General features: G+C 37.0%; 1 protein-coding gene across 1 annotated transcript in view; it reads left to right on the top strand.

The window, feature by feature from the left end:
* Nucleotides 1-19,536, top strand: part of LOC118847913 (protoheme IX farnesyltransferase, mitochondrial) — a 127,504-nt gene that overhangs the window by 68,746 nt on the left and 39,222 nt on the right. The window lies entirely within an intron of this gene.

Genomic DNA, 19,536 nt, shown 5'->3' with positions numbered 1-19,536 from the left:
CTTTACTTTTCAATCTTTATTTTAAAGTGTATATAAGGTTTACTTCCCCATTTAAATTTTACTTGTATGAGTCCCATTCATTTAAATTTAAGTCAAACCATTGAATAAAAGGTTCAATTATAACTCATTGGAAGTAGTGTTCTGTGACCAGAATGGCCTTTGTTTTCTTTGGGTGGCTCAGTTTATCTCATTGGGTGCTGGGCCTGGTGCTCCTCTTCCAGGGCAGGAAGCCCAGAAACCAAGCCTGGGAACAGAAAACTTTCTGTGTGATGAGTCATGGGGCTGGCTGAGGGGAGGTGTTGACTCCAGAGCCACGCCCTATTGGATGTTAACCTAGTCTACACTAGGGGGAGAGGCCAACTCAAGAACCAATCAGCCCTGGTCATTCAGGCGGTGCTTGATGATGTCAAAAACTCTATAAGAGGGGAGAGGACAGCTTGAAGAGTCCTCTTTCCTTTTCCGGTTGGCGCAGGAGCAGTGGCAAGTGTGACTGTGGGCCAGCCCTTGCTCTCAGGCTGAGCCCAGATGTTGGTAACTATGAATTGTATTGGGTCTGTCTGTTGATATTTGTAATTTGTTTGTATTTTGTTTTGAAGTTCGGGGTGCTGGTTCATTTCCCCCGAACTAAATGAATGTTCTGAACCTCAGGGTGCTGGCTTTTTCCCCTGAAGTAAGTGAATGAATCTGTATTTGGTCTGTCTCTTGATGCTTGTCTGTATGCTCCCCTGAACTAACTGAATGCTAACTGAATGCTGGTGTTTTTCCCCTGAACTAAATGAATGTTGTCTGTATGCTAACTGAATGCTGAATTAAAGTAAGCTGGTCAACCCCTTTACTGTGCTTTCCTTGTTTAAGCAAATAAAAAGAACCTGTGCTTTCCCGGCGTGCCAGCAGCCTCCTAGGTGCTGGCTGTGGGGGGATCTTACGCCCCCACAGGAGCTGCTAGCCAGATTGTTAAAACATGTTCAAACATGCTTTGCAATTTTTTTTTGTTCCATATCTTTTGCGGTTTCTAAGATTTAAGATGTATTTGTGTTTAAATTGTAAATTCGTATTTAAAATTATTTTAAAAATACATCCAGTATGCCATTATGATAGACATCCAATATTTCTTTTACATAGTAACTGAAGTGATTTTCTTATTACATCTTTAAGACTTTTATGAGAGGTATTTAAATTTAATGTGGCATTAGCTGTCTTTACATGCATTATTTTAATTTAAAATTTGGGTCATTCTGGTCTTTTTTGGTGATAAAGCAGACTCCTAGTGAAGTCAAGTCTACAACCATCTTTTAAGTGCTTACTATGTGCCAGGCACTGTGCTAAGTACTGGGAATACAAAAAAAAAAAGCAGAAAGAAAGTTCTTACCCTCATGGAATTTACATTCTAATGGAGGAATAGACACAAAAGATGATAAAAAGCAGGGGTGCAGAAGGCACAGGCATAGTCAAGAAGGTCCCGAGAGTCAGGAGAGGAGCAGGAAGAAGACTGAAGATATGGCAGTCCTGAGTTCTTTCTTAAAGTGAAAATTTGGGGAGGAACCAGCCTATTAGAGATGGGGCCACAAGAGTGGAATACATATCCAGTGTGAGAAGGTCTGGAGAAAATTTCTGGGGTGAGGAGGTTGCTTTTGCATGGTAGAGGAAATCTGAAGAGTCAGGAGATAAGCCCAGGGAGGAATGTTCATATTAGTACTTGGAGGAAATAATAATTGAAGACCTACTAGACAATCTTTTTATTATAATGGTCAGCACTTTTTAGTCAACTATTCTTAAATTTTCTGTTCCTTACCTTGGTATGGATAAATTCACAAAAGTAGATTCTATAATAATGAAATGCATAACTGAGATATAGTATGGACCCTATTAAAAGTAAATGCTGATAAAAATAAAAAAATTTTACTTTTCCTATTGTAATTTTTTCAAGAAGGAGACACAAAAACTGCTAATCAGGGTTTTATGCTTTGGGGGAGGAGAACTAGCCTCCGTTCTTCTAAGGAAAGAAAGTTGGACTATTATAACATCTTTAGATGTTTGTTTTAAAACAGTTCTACATCCATCCTTCACAAAATTTATTCCCTCAAAAGTATCCACCAGATGAAAATCTGTGTAAGGAAAACTGCTTCCTTTATTTTTATATTAAACATTTTTTCAATGGATGAAAGTCAAGGTTTTTTTCCCTCCTACCTCCCCATTTCCATTATTTCAATTTTTAAACATTTTGAATATAAATATAAATAAATTTGTTATTTCCACATACATAGTATAACAGATGAAGATTGTCATAAGACACTGGATCTTTATTATATATAGCTTGCTTTTCTTTTAAATAATAAATCCCATATGTAATTTTCAAAACTTCCTTAATGTTCTATAATACTTCTGTGCATTAAACAATTTTTAACTAATGTTTAAATGATCCTTTTTTCTTTCTTCTTTTTCTTCCTTTTCTCTACCCTATATCCCACTATGTGTAGGTTCCTATATCCCACCATATTGGAAAAAAGAAAAGCAAATATACATAGCCAGGCAAAACAATTTCTTTTATTGACCATGTCCAAAAATGTTTGTCATATATTTTTGGATATGGTCAAGGTAAGAATGTTTTGCTTGACTATGCATAGTTGTTAGAAGTTTTTTGTTTTTGATTTATGGGGTGAAAGGACAGGAATAAAAGCTTTTTAATTAAAAAAATATTTAAATGGGCATCTTATTCTGCATCTTAGGTCTATCACCTACGCCAGCGGATCAGTCATGCTTCATTATTAGCTCTCTAAAATCACTGTTGATCTTTTCCTTGATCAGAGTTTTTAAGTCATTCAAAGGTAAAAAATACCTTTGAATTTATAATTTTGTTATTAGGCTCAAAGTGCCATCATAGGTGCAGAAGTGTTACAGATCCATCAACAGGCATATATAAGTGCTGTTAAGTGCCTCCTATGTGCTAAGCAATGAGGTAGTTATGAAACCTGGACAGTCTACCAGCAACATGCCAGAAAACTAAAATGCATCTATTTGAATTGCCTTAGGAAGAGTCTGAAGATCACCTGGCAGTATAAGAAATCAAACATTGAGGTCCTTTCTTGAACTAAATTGCCAAGCATTCAAACTCTACTTCAGAGAACACAACTCCAATGGGCTGCCCATGTTGTTCGAATGCAAAACATACACTTGCCAAAAAGAGTATTTTATGGAGAACCTACACATAGCAGGCGCTTACGTGGTGGTCAGAAGAAGTGATACAAAAACACTTTCAAGGTCTCTCTCAAGAACTTTGGTATCGATTATGTGACATCAAAAACACTGGCACAGAACTTTCAGCATGGTGTGCCCACATCAGAGAAGGTGCTGTGCTTTATGAGCAAAGCAGAGTTGAAGTAGCTCAAAAGAAACTTGGACGTGCAGATTTAGAGAATCCACCTCAAATGTTCACATGGACTGTTTGTGCCTGACCTGTGGTAGAACATTCCGAGCTTGTATCGGACCTGTAGCATAGTGATGTCATTTTGATCCTCTTTGATAATGAAGGACAACAACCAACCAACCATATGCTAAGCACTGTATTAGGCTCTAGGGATATGAGTACAAGAATGAAACAATCCCTACTTGTAAGGAGCTTACATTCTACTGACAGAGATAACAAGTATGTAAGTTACATGCTGTATATAAATATAGTGTGAATAAATACAAAGTAGTGAAATGTAAAGTAGAACTATTGACAGTCCCTTTAACAAAGCTTAGGTTTGACTCTCTCTAGGGATGAATAAAATCCCTTGTAGAAAAGTACCCAAATGTACAAAGTAGATCAGGTATGGGATAATTATTTATATCCACCCCCATGAAAAAAAAAGTTAAAATATGACTCCTAAGTATATATTTAAAGTTTTAAAACATAAAACAACAATCTATAAGCCTTATCATACTTTTCCAGTAAGTCGACAACATTAGAATGTGAAATACATTGTGAGATTAGTGAGCAGGCATTTCACTTTCACCTCACATTTCTAGTCTGAGCACTTATTCAGGGTCTTTATCTGGTGGGAAGCTTGTAGTCAGTACTTATTCTGGTGATCATCTCTAGGATCCATTAAAGTAGCAGTAGGGAGCACTTCCCACTTCTGTTACCCATTTCATTTTCATTTCAGACTTCTCAGTGACCATGGACTTTTTAGTTCAGTGAGGAAGCTACTAACAACGGAGAAATCCATTTCACTATTTTTTTAAACTTTTTTTTTGAGGGGGGAAGGCAGGACAATTGGGGGTTAAGTGACTTGCCCAAGGTCACACAGCTAGTATGTCAAGTGTCTGAAGCTGGATATGAACTCAGGTCCTCCTGACTCCAGGGCCAGTGCTCTACTCACTGCGCCACCTAGCTGCACCACATTTCACTATTTTTGTATGGATTTTTTTTACTTTTATTGTATTTGTATCCCAAGCACTCAAGACAGTGTTTGGAAAAAAATGCAAAGCTGGAAGGAATTTCAGGGATCTTCATCGTCATAGCTAGAATTTATTTATATAGTACTTTAAGTGCTAATAGTATTTATTTGAGTTATTTTCTCTATGTTGTATAAAAAGACAAAGTACATGAAACTAGAGATTCAGTAACTATATAAGTGGAGGTAAATAGACAAAAAGAAAATTCAAATTTCCCTTTACATTTGAAAATCAATCCCCTCTTCTTTTCTTTGCCCTATAAAGAAGTAATGCATTTGCTGATGATTAAGCTAACAGGTGCCAGGGGTGCAGAGGAAAATTCTTTCTGCCTGTGTGCTCACAGTGGATATATTATGTCACTCCATGTTTTGTTATGGTTTTGTGCCCTTAAGAGGGAAGGGATAACTCAATTGAAATGCGTATTGAAACTCCTCTGGGATTAAGTGTATTTCCTGGGGGTTCTCATATTGCTTAATGATTTTCCCTGTTTTGCCAAAATGTGGATAGTACAGACTGTGTTTCATTGTCTGCTTTAAAAGTTGGTTTTTGAACCATGGTAGATTCAGGCATTTAATCTTTACATAATGCAAGGCAACTAGCTTCAAATTTTAAACTACTATATTATTTTTAATATTGTTACTATCATTAATAAGCATGCCTATTGTGCTTTATAGTTGCCTAGAATATAACCATATTAATTTATAGTAATTGCTCATTATTAACTAGAATTGTATTAGAGGAGGATTATTTTGAGCTTGTAATGCCTAGAAGCCCCTCTAACTTTCTCTGATGGAGTTGGAAGATTCATTATGCCTGGCAGGTTCTCTCCTTTCATCTTTTTTTTTTTAATTTTTTTAAATTTTTTAATTTTTGGGGTGGGTCCATGGAAAGGTCAATGGTGTTCCCAAAGGGTGAGAAGGCTCCACAAAGGAGGGTGGGTGTCATATCTGTCCCAGATACTTACAGTGTGTTCCCCTTACATGAACCTCAGTACTCAGGGAGTGAATCAGATCTTCGGAAAGGGCTCTCTCGATCCCGGTCTCAGTTCTTGTCCCAATGCTGGTCTCTGTCTTGATCCCGGTCCCTATCCCGATCCCAGTTTCTGTCATGGCTGTGATTTCAACTTCAGCTTCAGGGTCAAAGCTTCGGGGAGGGCCATCACCACCCCCTGGACTTTCTGATTCCTCCCCATCTGGTCCTAGTTCCTGAAGCTGAACACTGGATGAAACAAAGCTCTCATAGAGATTTCCTCTGGGGATGTCTGGATGACTCCTGCAAGTCATCATCAGCTGAGATGCTTTGCTGAAACTGTTGAAAAGTAGGGGCTGGGCCCTTCTCTGGGTCCTTCAGTTTCCCTTATAGAGTCTGTGACTGCTTGAAGCCTGAATTCTTGGTCTCAGCTTTAATGGCACTGATGGCTCCTGACTTTACCAGCTGTTTAGCCTGCTCTCTTGCTGTGGCTGTTGGCCATGGGTTGCTCTGATAGGGAGCGTTTGACGCCCCCCCTGGCTGGCTGTGCTACTGTTACTCTGCTTCTTTTTATAGTTAAGATTTTTTTTTTTTAGTTTACAACACTCAGTTCCACATAACTTTTGAGTTCCAGATTTTCTTTCCCCTCCTCTTCCCCCCCCCCCCAAGATGGCATGGAATCTGATATATCTTGTACATAGAATTTCACATTGAACTTATTTACACAGTAGTCACGTTGCAAAGAAAAATTATGACCAATGGAATGAATCATGAGAAAGAAGAAACAAAACAAAACAAAAAGTCAAAAACAAAAGAGAAATAAAGGGGTGGGGGTGGGGGAAAGGGCATGCATAAAGTGTGCCTCAGTCTGCATTCAGGCTCCATAGTTCTTTCTCTGGATGCAGATAGCACTCTCCATCATGAGTCCTTTGGAGTTGTCTTTGCACCTTGTATTGCTGAGAAGAGCGAAGTCTGTCAGGGTTAGTCATCACAGAATCCATATACCTGTGGTTGTGTATAATGTTCTCCTGGTTCTGCTCCCCTTGCTCAGCATTATATCATGTAGGTTTTTACAGGTTATTATGAAGTCCATATCATCCCCATTTCTTATAGCACAGTAGTATTCCATTACCTTCATATACCACAACTTGTTCAGCCATTCCCCAATTGATGGGCATCCCCTTGATTTCCAATTCTTTGCTACTACAAAAAGAGCTACTATAAATATTATTGTACATATGGGTCCTTTTCCCACTTGTGTGATCTCTTTGGGACACATCCCTAGAAGTGGTATTGCTGGGTCAAAGGGTATGAACATTTTTATAGCCTTTTGGGCATAGTTCCAAATTGCTCTCCAGAATGGCTGGATCAGTTCACAACTCCACCAGCAATGTAACAATGTTCCAATTTCCCCACATCCTCTCCAGCATTTATCATTTTCCTGTTTTTTCATTTTAGCCAATCTGACAGGAGAGATGTGGTATCTAAGAGTTGTTTTGATTTGCAGTTCTCTAATCAGTAGTGATTTCGAGCATTTTTTCCTATGCCTATAATTTCTTCCTCTGAAAACTGCCTGTTCATATCCTTTGACCTTTTCTCAATTGGGGAATGACTTGTATTACTATAAATTTGGCTCAGTTCCCTGTATATTTTAGAGATGAGGCCTTCTTAAAAGCCAATAGTGCTTTTTTCTTTTTCTTGAGTTTGCTGAATTTCTTCTGCATTGCCTTGTCTTCCTCACTCAGTCCTTGGGGCAGCATCAACATATCAACTCCCAGCCCTGAGCCAGGTCTGGCCCTCCAGAGATGCCACTGAAAAGGGAGATATTATGTCTTTCACAGAGTCCACAGCTGCTGCCTCCTCTGCCCTCCCGGGAGGAACAGATGGTCATTTTTTTTTTAATGTTTTGTCTTTCTTTATTAGATTGTGAGCTCTTTTGGGGCAAGGACTGTCTTTTGCCTTTCTTTGTATTCCCAGCATTTAGCATGGTGCCTGGAACATAATAGGCACTTGATAAGTGTTGATTGATTGACTTATTGGTAGGTTTAAATAGATATAATTTTCTTTATTGCTCAGGTATGTGTTGTTTGGTATTATATTCACATCAGTAGCATTCAGCTTAATGTGTTTTGTTTTTTATAAAACTGGTCATCACAATATTCTACTTAAATATCCACTTGGTGCTCTTTGCAAATATAAAGCAATATATCCCTTTTCAGTATTAGATAAATATTTAATATGCCTGAATCTGAAAAAAATGTTTTATATGGAATGTAGAAAGGAATTAGGTTACACTTCTTGTCCCTATTTTACATTAATGTCATAGAAGCATGAGACCCTTGTTTTCCCCACTCATCATTGTGAGAAATCTGTGATTTCATTAGTGTAGTTACTCTGTACTGTGCAGATTTCAATCACTTTATGCTTTTCTTAGTCTTTGTATTTTTTGACCATGTTTTGCGCAGATCTTCTATAGGAGGTCTTCCTCCTGTTCTTTTAGTATCTTGGAGGTACCATCATTCTATCCAGTTTTACTTCTGAGGTCTAACATGACTGGCTAGCCTCCTTTTTCAGTCATGTATCATCTCAAAAACATCTTCATGCCACTCATTACACACAAAATTGTTGTAACATGTGACCTTGGTTTCCTCATGTATGAATTGAGTACGTTGGTCTAGATAATTTTGTTGGTCCCTTCTATATCTTTTACCCTTACGCTTTGGGTTATTTATATTCATTAGTCTGAATTCATGTCATTGATTCTCAGCCATATAACATGAATCACCAGGGAGAAATTGGTGTTAAAATATTGGCCTTTTGAAATGTCAGGGAATTTAGTGTCCTTGAAAGCACTCTAAAAGTTTCCAAGTGTAGTATGGCAAAATTCTGTCCTCCTACTCAGTTCTGTGTCATATTTATTATCCATTTGTGGCACTTGTCCAAGAGTCACATATTAATATGATGTTGGGCAAGTCTCTTAACCTCTCTGGTTCTCTCATCTGTAAGTGGAAGGGGTTAGACTAGGTAAATATCTATGGCCCCTTCCACTTTTAGATCTGTTATTCTATGATGTACTGATTTGACAGATTGCCTAGCTAAACTATTGTATTTGTTTCACATTTGTTTATATTTGCTTGTACTTCAATAACTTTCAGAGAAGTTGATCAGACAATATTGATCAGATTTAGTGCACAAATAAACAGCTACCTTATTTCAGGTTTTTTTTTTATTTGACTTTTGGTGTTTAATTTCTAAAATTGATGGCCATATTGAAGACTATGTTTTAATAGGTAACATTGAAATTTGTTAAGTCAGTAGATAGTAAAGAGGTAACATATGATTACATAGAATAAGAGCTACATATTATTACTTTACAAATATTCTTTAGGTTTTGTTTAAATTTGTAGCCAACATGGTTTGATCACATATGAAGGAGTAGGGAATCTTTGTTTATACAGTGACAAAAATCTATAATTGATGTTTTAAGGTCATGATTTTCAGTTTAGTCACTCTTGTCTTTTTACTACCATTGTCTTATTCCTAGAGTGATAGTGCTTTTTAAAAAAGTGTTTAAATGTTTCTGAAAAGTTAAAATGATTATATTTTGTTACTAATAATAGATCTTAAAAATGAGGATATGTATATATGTATACATGCATACATGTGTAGTATGTATGTGTGTATGTACATGCACATACATAAGGGTATCTTGTTATTCTATGCTAGCACAACCTGGAGATTTATATGATCACTTTTTATTATTGTTCAGTCATTTCAGTTATGTCTAACTCTTTGACCCCATTTGGGGTTTTCTTGGCAAAGATACTTTAGTGGTTTGCCAGTTTCTTCTCCAGCTCATTTTACGGAACTGAGGCAAACAGGGTTAAGTGACTTGCCCAGGGTCACACAGCTGGTATGTATCTGAGGGCAGATTTGACCTCAGGAAGATGAGTCTTCCTGATTTCAGGCCTGGTACGCTGTTGCACCATGATCAGAGACTGAGATGGCACTAGCTGCCCCATGATCACTTACATGTCCATACAATTGGGAAGAAACCCATCCCTTTTATTATTCTATGGATTAGACATGAGCTTAATATGGAGTTAGCATGAAAACATGCAATTCAGCATTGGGGGGCCCTTAGAGACTAAATAAATCACCACTATAGCATTGATCAGGACTAGCTTATGCTGCCTTCATGGATCTTTGGCTTAGAAAGGTGAGGTCTCTTCCCAATCCTCACTTGGTTGGACAAGCCTGATATATTCCTTATTTGAGGATGTTGGGGCCCAGAGATAGCAGCTATGTAGCTAATGAGGCTTGAGTACCTCTATACTTCTGTGTCTATTAAATAATTCAGTTCCTGTCACAAATGTGACAAATAACTCATTTCCCTAAATCCTGAAGGATCTCATGGACTGTTACTTGTATTCTAAATTCCAAATGCTATGAATACCTTTATCGGTTTTTTCTGGCCTACATTACAATTATGACAGATGATCCTAGAGCTTTTAAGAATGAAACTGGAAGAGATCTTTCAAGATTACTGATATAAACTATTCTCCCCCACCATTTCTAGTGGAGCTCCTACATTAAGATTAAGTTGCCATGTCATATTAAGTGGCCGTGTTAAGATGACTCTCAACATCTCAATCTCTTATGTGCTATGTGAATGAAGAAAAACATTTGTTAAGCACTTATTATTGGCCAATCGCTGTGTTCGGCACTAAAGATACAAATACATAGGTGAGAGTATATGACCTCAAATACCTTACATTCTAATAAGAAGAAAGTGTACATGTAAGTAAATGATGACCAGAAAGAAAAATTTTAGTTTAGAGAGTCAGGAATTGTGAACAGAGCCATAGAGCATTATATTGACATGCCTTTTCCAGAGAAGTAGTAATAGTGATTTAATTACTATTCCCAGAGCAAAAAGTACAAAGCAGTGGGTAGAGTGGGAACAAGACAGATGACAATGCTCTGAGTTTCTTGGGATATAAAGCATAGTCTGTTGTCAGCATGATATTGTGGGTTAGGTGAGTTTGCACTAATTCACTGATCAGAACAGCTTAGCTCCGTAAGGCATTCCAAAGCTGAGTAGATTAATTTCCCTAGGTGGGAGGGACACGGATTCTAGAGGTCAGGCCTGAATAGTGGCCTTCCAGGTGAAGAGAAGGTAGGTACCAGCAGGTCAGATGGAAGATACATATGGAAGTAGAAATGGTAATTAAAAAAAAAGCAGAAGCATTAATGGCAATTGCAGTAGTTGAAGTTTTCATAAAGGTGGGCTGTACTGGAAGTGACACAGTTTTGAAGACTTATAGAAATCAGTTTTTCAAGTAACTGAAAGAAAGGAAGATATTAAACATTTAGACCAAAAAATTCGAAACCGAAACAAAACATAGGCATTATTGGCATTGAATAAAAAATAAAAATAAAATAAAAAAGATGATTGAGGAAACATTAATAAACTATTAATCCAAAGAAATGCCTGCTTTATAAAATCTTCACAATAATATGCATGTGTTGAGAACACTTTTAATTATAGGGCCATAGATTTAGAGTTGGAGTAAACTTTAGAAGTCATCTAATGCATAACCCTCATTTTACAGATGAGGAAACTGAAACCAGTAGAGGTTAAATGAGTTATCCAACATCTCACAATTACAAAGTGAAAGAGCCAGTGATAAGGGTATGAAAAGAGAATGGGCAAGAAACAATATTCTATAGTAGACCATAGCCAGAGTTTGACAGGTAGAAGGGACCCCAGAAGCCAGCTAGTCCAATCCATACACAAGAAATTGCCTGTTAAATATGCCTAATAAATGGTCATCCACCTTCTGCTTGAAAACCTCCAAAGAAATGGAAATTTGGAGTGGCACTGCATTCCACTTTAGTACCAATTAATTTTTGGAATTTTTTCCCTAACATCTAGCCTAAATTGGCTTCTGCAATTTCCACCCTATACTTCTGTTTTTTTTTTTTTCCTGTTGTTTGACTAATGCCAGGTATTTTTGATGATTACTGCTTAGTTTTTACATCCACACATTTTTGGGGGTGATGGAGATCTAGTATTGCTAGCACCTTTTAATTCTGATTTTTTAAAATATTTTTTGTTTTTGCAAATCAATCTATTATTTTATCTAGTTATAAAAAGTGATATTACCCAATTAATGTTTTTCCAATTATTTATTTGTCTTCTATCATTTCTGTAAAGAGTGTTTTGTAGTTGTATTCATAAGTCATAAACGCATCTTGGTAGGAGAAGTGCTCTAATGTTTCTTTTCTCACTAAATTGTTGAGGTTTTTTCTATTTTTCCAAGGTTTTCACTACTTTGATAGAGTTTTCTGCTTCTGGTTCTAATCTGTTAATTCTTTTCCCAATTTTTTCTTTAAGCTCTATGATTTCATCATCATCATATTATATTTTATCTCTTGATTTATTTCTTCTGGCCAGTTTTGAAGTCTTTGTGGAAGAGGGAAAGGGAACAAGCATTTATTAAAATCATATTTATTAAGCGTCAGACACTGTGATAAGTACTTTACACATACTGCTCGTGGCAAAACAGTTCTTTTTTTAATGAGACTATTTATGATTATTGTGGAGATACTCTTTTCTTCTGGGTTTACTTTTTGGGTTTTTATTAACTCAGTATTTCTTCGTTTTATTAGGTAGGTTTTTTTGGGGGGAGGGTTGTTTTGTTTTTTCCTGTTTATTTGTGCATCCAGCTTTAGTTCTTGGATTGCACCTTTCATAGGACCATGTGATCATACATGTAGAGGCCTTCTAGTTCAGGGCTTCTTAAACTTTTTCCACTTGCAACCCTTTCAGCACTTTTTAAGCTGTGGGTTGCGACCCCATATAGAGTTTAAGAACTGATTCTAGTCCAGCCCCCTTATTTTGTAATTGAGGAAACTGCGACTCGGTGAAGTTAAATGATTCGTCCAAGATTACATGGGTAATAAATATCAAGGTGGCATTTTAATCCAGGAACTCTGACTCCAGAATTAGTGTTCTTTCCACTTTCTACTGGGGCCCCTCATGCTGTCTTGTATGGTTTAGGTAAGACATACTAATTAAAATGTGAGGTGATAAAGGCCAGGACCAAGGTAATGGCAGCATCAGAGGGAGGTGGCAGGGAATAGTTAAATGATATTGAAAAGATGGAATCATCAGGCCTTGGCAACAAATTACAGAAATAGTGAGAAATAGTGATACCTAGACTGAGAACCTATGGGTTTTGAACAATGATGATGTGTCCTAAACAGTGAGGTTTAACAGGGAAAGTCTTAAATAGTCTTAAAAGGAGGTTAAGAGGTGGGAGGACTTAGGAGGAAAGATAAATGAGCTGTTTTGGACATATTTAGTTTAAGATGCCTACTGGATATCCATTTTAAGATGTCTGAAAGACATTTGGAGACGTAAGACTGTAGGTCAGCAGATAAATTAAGGCAGGATAGGTGGATTTGATAGTCATCAGCATGGAGATGATAATTAAATCCTTGGAAGCTGATGGTAGTAGTTTAAAAGAAGAGAATCCAGAAGAGAGCCCTGTGGGACACCTGCAGTTAGAAGGTGTGACCTAGATCAGAGTTCCCAAACTTTTTTGGCCTACCACACCCTTTTCAAAAAAAAAAATTACTCAGTGCCCCTCTGGAAATCTTTAACCCTTTAACAGTTTTTTGAAATGTGTGTCACTTCAAGAAAATATAAAACACATTTTTAAAAATGATGCATCTTAAATTTAATACTTTGTTGTAAATTTGTAGGGTTTTTCCTGCATTGAAATTTTGATGACACAATATTAGGTCATATAACCGTATAGTATTGTATTGTAAACAAGTCATTACCTGCCCATATTCCTACTGAAACATGCTGGGCTTCCCAACAATCATGACATGCTTGCCTGCCAACATTTCCTTGTTAAGATCTGTTGGTGGACTTGACCACTAATTGGTTATAGCTTGCATTTTGTGTGTTTATTTGGAAAATAATGTAATCACTACAACTTTAACTTACGCAACAGATGAAACATGTATGAACCGTTTTTCAAATTTTCTTCTTTCTTTATGCTTCCACCGCCCCCTTATTTTTATTCAGTGCCTCTCAGTTGCACCCAAGGCTACTACCACTCCCCGGGTTCTTCCAGCACCCTCCAGGGGGTGCTGTCACCTCTGAAGATCCAGTAAATAAGACTGAAAAGAAGCAGTCATTAGTGGGAGGGGAACCAGGAGAAAGTGGTAGCAATCTGCAGAGAGAATTGAGACAAGGCCATTAGATTTGGCAATTAAGAGATAGGCCATAACTCTGGAGATAATAGTTTAAGTGGAATGATGAGGTCTGAAGCTAGATTATAGGAGATTAAGAAGAGAATGAGAGGAGAGAAAGTGGAGAGACCTATTACCTTCTCAAGATGTTTAGCCACAAAGGACAGGAGAGATAAAGATGATTGTTAGCTGGGATGAAGGGAGAATTTTTGAGGATGGTGGAGACATGCACGTTTGAAGGCAGTAGTGAAAGAGCCAGTACATGGGAAATTGAAGATAAGTGGCAGAGTGAGTATGATAGAAGAAACAGTCTAATGGAGGAAATGGGATAGAATAGGATCACTTGTGCAAATAGAGGGGTATGCCTTGGTGAGGAATTGTACCACCTCTTTGTGTGAGACAGGCATGAAGGAAGGCAAATAGTTCCAGAAGGCATCCGAGTGATATGAGATGAGAAAGAGGAAGCTCATCACAAATGGCCTTAATTTTTTCTATAAAATATGAGGGAAGGTTCCCATCCAAAAGGATGGGGGGCAGGGCATGAGAGACTTGAAAGGGTTGAAAAGATTTGGAATAGGGTTAGGAAGAAAGGGGAGTGACTAGGAGGTCTGCAGATGATACCTACCAAGATTTTGATTGCGTGGTAGAAATGAATAGCATGAATTTCATGGAAACAGAAGTTACTGAGTAATGTAGGTATTGGGAGAACTTAGAAGTGACAGTGGGGAGCAAGGAATAGGAAGGGGTGTGCTAGCAGTTTGAGAATCAGAAATGGCAGGTCACAGAGGTTCTTATAGTTTAATTCTAGTCCCAAAGCCCTAATAAAAAGGACACTCTTCTTAGTTCCCTCATGTCTCAAGTCTTTGGTCCTATCCGTATAGTTGTTTTATCCTATGGATTTGGCTGGCTATGGTGACTGTACCTCACATCTCTGTAATTTTCTACTTCATCTCTTAATTAGAGGATAAATTTAAACATGTATCAAGTGCCTATACTAATATATATAATACTATATGTGTATGTGTATGTGTGTGTGTGTGTGTGTGTGTGTGTGTGTGTGTGTGTATGTGTATAAAATACTATACTAATGCTGGATGGGGAGTCTAGGGCCAAGATAATATGCTTCTTCTAAGCCTAAGAGAGCCCACAACTCCAACAAGACAAGTTCTTAGCCATTTGGATCCCAAAGATATCTTCCTTCACATAAGAGACCTTGGTACCTCCCTCACCACCAACAGAAAAGATTTATATACATTAGCCCTTAAAAGCTGTTTTTTCACTTCAACCTGCTCTTCATTGATCCAGCTGAAACACTCCTTCGGTGAATTTTGTCTTTACTTCTTCCATTTATACCTCAGTGGGCTTTTGTGCACCAAAAAACACTAAGTTTTTTTTTTTCCTCCATCATTGTCCCAGCATATTCTATCATTTGCTTTCTTTTCTTTTGGTAAGGCAGTTGGCATTAAGTGACTTGCCCAGGGTCATACAGCTAGTAAGTGTCAAGTGTCTAAGGCCGGATTTAAACTCAGGTTCTCTTGACTCTAGGGCTGGTACTGTGCAGTGAGCCACCAAGCTGTCCATATCATTTTCTTTCTGATTTTGAATTTGAACTCGAACTCCTTGGGGCCCTTTTCTGCCTCCTCACAATTGCCTGAGACAAATTCTAGGGCCATTTGAAAATGACTATTTTCATTATATAGGTTTTAATAACTTCTCTCTCTTAGGTTTCTGTTAGCCTGGGCTTGTATCCAGCCCCACTTGGGTTCATTCTCCCACAGGCTTCATGGTTTTTCCTTAGTTACAGATCAGTAACATCAGTCTATCACAGATGGACATCAGTCCATCATGTGCTACTGAACTGAACTGAAAGAATCACAAAGCTGATTTTTAGTTTTTTTGTTGTTTGGTCATTTTTCAGTCATGTGCAACTCTTCATGACCCTTTTTGGGGTTTTCTTGGCAAAGGTACTGGAGTGGTTTTGCCATTTCCTTCTCCAGCTCATTTTACAGATGAGGAAACTGAGGCAAACGGGGTTAAGTGACTTGCCCAGCGTCACACAGCTAATAAGTGTTTGAGGCTAGATTTGAACTTAGGAACTCTATCCACTGTGCCACCTAGCTATCCCATGAAACTGTTCAGTCCCCCTCTCTGCAACAACTGTACTGATCCTTTTTCCTATCTCAAAACCTTCCATAGAGCCCATCACACCCTTTCAACTGAAGTTTTCATCTCACACTTCATCAAAAAAATTGAGGCCATTCACTAAAAGCTCCTTTCTCTCCCCTCCTGCATAAATCACAACACTCAGACATCTTCTCCCACAATTTCTTTCTTCGCTTTGGCCTTAGATAAAGAAGTAGCCCTTCTCTTTGCCAAGTCCAATCCCTCCATATCCACCCTTGATCTCACTGTATATAGTCTTTTCTTTATTATTAGTATTATTATTATTTTATTTTTAGTTTACAACATTCAGTTCCATAGGTTTTTGGGTTCCAAAACTTCTCTCCCTCCCTCTTCTCTTTCCTCCCCCCACCCCCGCCAAGATGGCATGTAATCCAATGTAGGTTCTATATTTACCTTCACATTGCACTTATTTGCATAATAGTCCAATTGTAAAGAAGAATTATAACCAATGGAATGAATCATGAGAACAGAGAAATGAAATCAAAACAGAAGGGGGGAAAAAAAGAGTAAATAGTTTGCCTCCATCTGCATTCTGACTCCATAATTCTGTCTCTAGATGTGCATAGCTTTTTCTATCATGAGTCTTTTGGGGCTATCTTTGAATCTTGCATTGATGAGAGGAGTCAGGTCTATCAAAGTTATTGCTTACAGATACCTTGTGTCTGTAATTGTGTATATTGATCTCCTGGTTCTGCTCCCCTCACTCAGCATTAGTTCATATAAGTCATTCCAGGTTGTAATGAAGTCTGTCTGCTCCTCATTTCTTATAGCACAAAAGTATTCCATTACATTTATATACCACAGTTTGTTTAGCTACTCCCCAATTGACGGGCATCCCCTTGATTTCCAATTCTTTGCCACCACAAAAAGAGCTGCTATAAATAGTTTTGTACATACTGGTCCATTTCCCACTTGTGTGAACTCTTTGAGATACAGCTCTAGGAATGGTATTACTGGGTCAAAGGGTATGCACATTTTTATAGACCTTTGGGCATGGTTCCAAATTGCTCTCCAGAATGGCTGGATCAGTTCACAACTCCACCAACAATTTAGCTATGTTCTAATTTTCCCACATCCTCTCTAGCATTTATCTTTTTCCTATTTTGTCATGTTAGCCAATCTGACAGGAGCAATGTGGTACCTAAGAGTTGTTTTGATTTGCATTTCTCTAATCAGTAGTGATTTAGAGCATTTTTTCATACGACTATAGATAGCTTTAATTTCTTCCTCTGAAAACTGCTTGTTCATATCTTTTGACCATTTATCATTTGGGGAATGACTTGTATTCCTATAAATATGGCTCAGTTCCCTGTATATTTTAGGTATGAGGCCTTTATGAGAGACACTGGTTGTAAAGATTTTTTCCCAATTTTCTGTTTCCCTCCTAATCTTTGTTGCCTTGGCTTTGTTTTTACAAAAATTTTTCTATTTAGCATAATCAAAATTATCCATTTTGAATTTTGTAATGCTCTCTATCTCTTGTTGGGTCATGAATTCTTCCCTTTCCCATAAATCAAACAGGTAAACTATTCCTTGCTTTCCCGATGTGCTTATAGTATCAGCCTTTATTCCTAAATCATGGACCCATTTTGACTTTATTTTGGTATATGGTGTAAGGTATTAGTCTATGCCCAGTTTCTGCCCTGCCATTTCCAATTATCCCAGCAGTTTTTGTGAAATAGTGAATTCCTAACCCAGAAGCTGGATTCTTTGGATTTATCAAAGAGTAGATTGCCATAGTCATTGACTACTACATCTTGTGCACCTAACCTATTCCACTGAGCCATCACTCTGTTTCTTAGCCAGTACCAAGTAGTTTTGACGAATGCTGCTTTATAATACAATCTAATATCTGGTATGGCTAGGCCACTTTCCTTAGCATTTCTTTTCATTAATTCCCTTGATATTCTGGACCTTTTGTTCTTCCAGATGAATTTTGTTATTATTTTATCCAGCTCTGTAAAATAATTTTTTGGCAGTTTGGCACTGAATAAGTAAATTAATTTAGGTAAAATTGTCATTTTTATTATATTAGCTTGGCCTAACTATGAGCAACTGATATTTTTCCATTTATTTAGATCTGACTTTATTTGTGTGAAAAGTGTTTTTCCTGGTCCTGGGTTTGTCTTGGCAGGTAGACTCCCAAATATTTTATAGTGTCTACAATAACTTTAAATGGAATTTCTCTATCTCTTGCTTTGTTAGTAATAGGGTTACTGTGCCAAGGATTTACTTGGGTTTATTTTATATCTTGCAACTTTACTAAATTTATTTATTATTTCAAGTAGTTTTTCACTTGATTCTCTAGGATCCCCTAAGTAAATCATCCTATCATCTGCAAAAAGTGATAATTTAGCTTCTTCTTTGCCTATTCTAATTCCTTCAATTTCTTTGTCTTTTCTTATTGCTAAAACTAAAATTTCTAGTACCAAATTGAATAATAGGGGTGATAATGGACATCCTTGTTTCACCCCGGGTTTTATTGGGAATGCATCTAGTTTATCTCCATTATTACATATAATGCTTGGTGATGGTTTTAGGTAGATGCTATTTATAATTTTAAGGAAGACTCCATTTATTCCTATGCTTTCAAGTGTTTTTAATAGGAATGAGTGTTGTATTTTGTCAAAAGCTTTTTCTGCATCTAATGAGATAATCATATGATTTCTGTTGGTTTTGTTGTTGATATGATCAATTATGCTGATAATTTTCCTAATATTCAACCAGCCTTGCATTTTTGGAATCAATCCTTCCTGGTTGTAGTGTATTATTCTCGTGATAAGTTGCTTCAGTCTTTCTGGTAATATTTTACTTAAAATTTTTGCATCAATATTCATTAGGGAACTTGGTCTATAATTTTCTTTCTCTATTTTGACTCTTCCTGGTTTGGGTATTAGTACCATATTTGTGTCACAAAAAGAATTTGTTAGGACTCCTTCTTTGCCAATTTTTCCAAATAGTCTATAAAGTATGGAAATTAATTGTTCTTTAAATGTTTGATAGAATTCACGTGTAAAACCATTTGGCCCTGGAGATTTTTTCCTAGGGAGCTCATTGTTGGCTTGCTCAATTTCTTTTTCTGAGATGTGGTTATTTAGGTATTTTACTTCCTCTTCTTTCAACCTGGGCAATTTATGTTTTTGTAAATATTCATCCATTTTCTTAAGTTTGTCACATTTATGGGCATCCAGTTAATTGGGCAAAATAATTCCCAATTATTGTTTTAATTTTCTCTTCATTGGAGGTGAATTCACCCTTTTCATTTTTTATACTGGTTATTTTGTTTTCTTCTTTCATCTTTTTTAATCAAATTGACCAAAGGTTTATTGATTTTCATAAAACCAGCTCTTAGTTTTATTTGTTAGTTCAGTACTGTTCTTGATTTCAATTTTATTGATCTTTTCTTTGATTTTCAGCATTTCTAATTTGGTATTTAATTGGGGATTTTCAGTTTGTTTTTTCTCTAGCTTTTTCAGCTGCATGCCCAATTCATTGATCTCCTTTTTATCTATTTTATTCATGTAAGCATTTAGAGATATAAAGCTTCCCCTAAGAACTGCTTTTGCTGCATTCCATAAGTCTGTAGTCTTTTCCAATAGATTGTCCCCACTATCACTCCCACTGTCTATCTTCATCTCTCCTTTATTGACCTGTTATATTCTGCCTACAATAGTT

This window comes from Trichosurus vulpecula, chromosome 4, assembly GCF_011100635.1.
Source record: "Trichosurus vulpecula isolate mTriVul1 chromosome 4, mTriVul1.pri, whole genome shotgun sequence".
Taxonomy (NCBI): domain Eukaryota; kingdom Metazoa; phylum Chordata; class Mammalia; order Diprotodontia; family Phalangeridae; genus Trichosurus; species Trichosurus vulpecula.
Note: the sequence above shows the minus strand (reverse complement) of the source record. Positions and strands in the feature narration are given on the sequence as shown.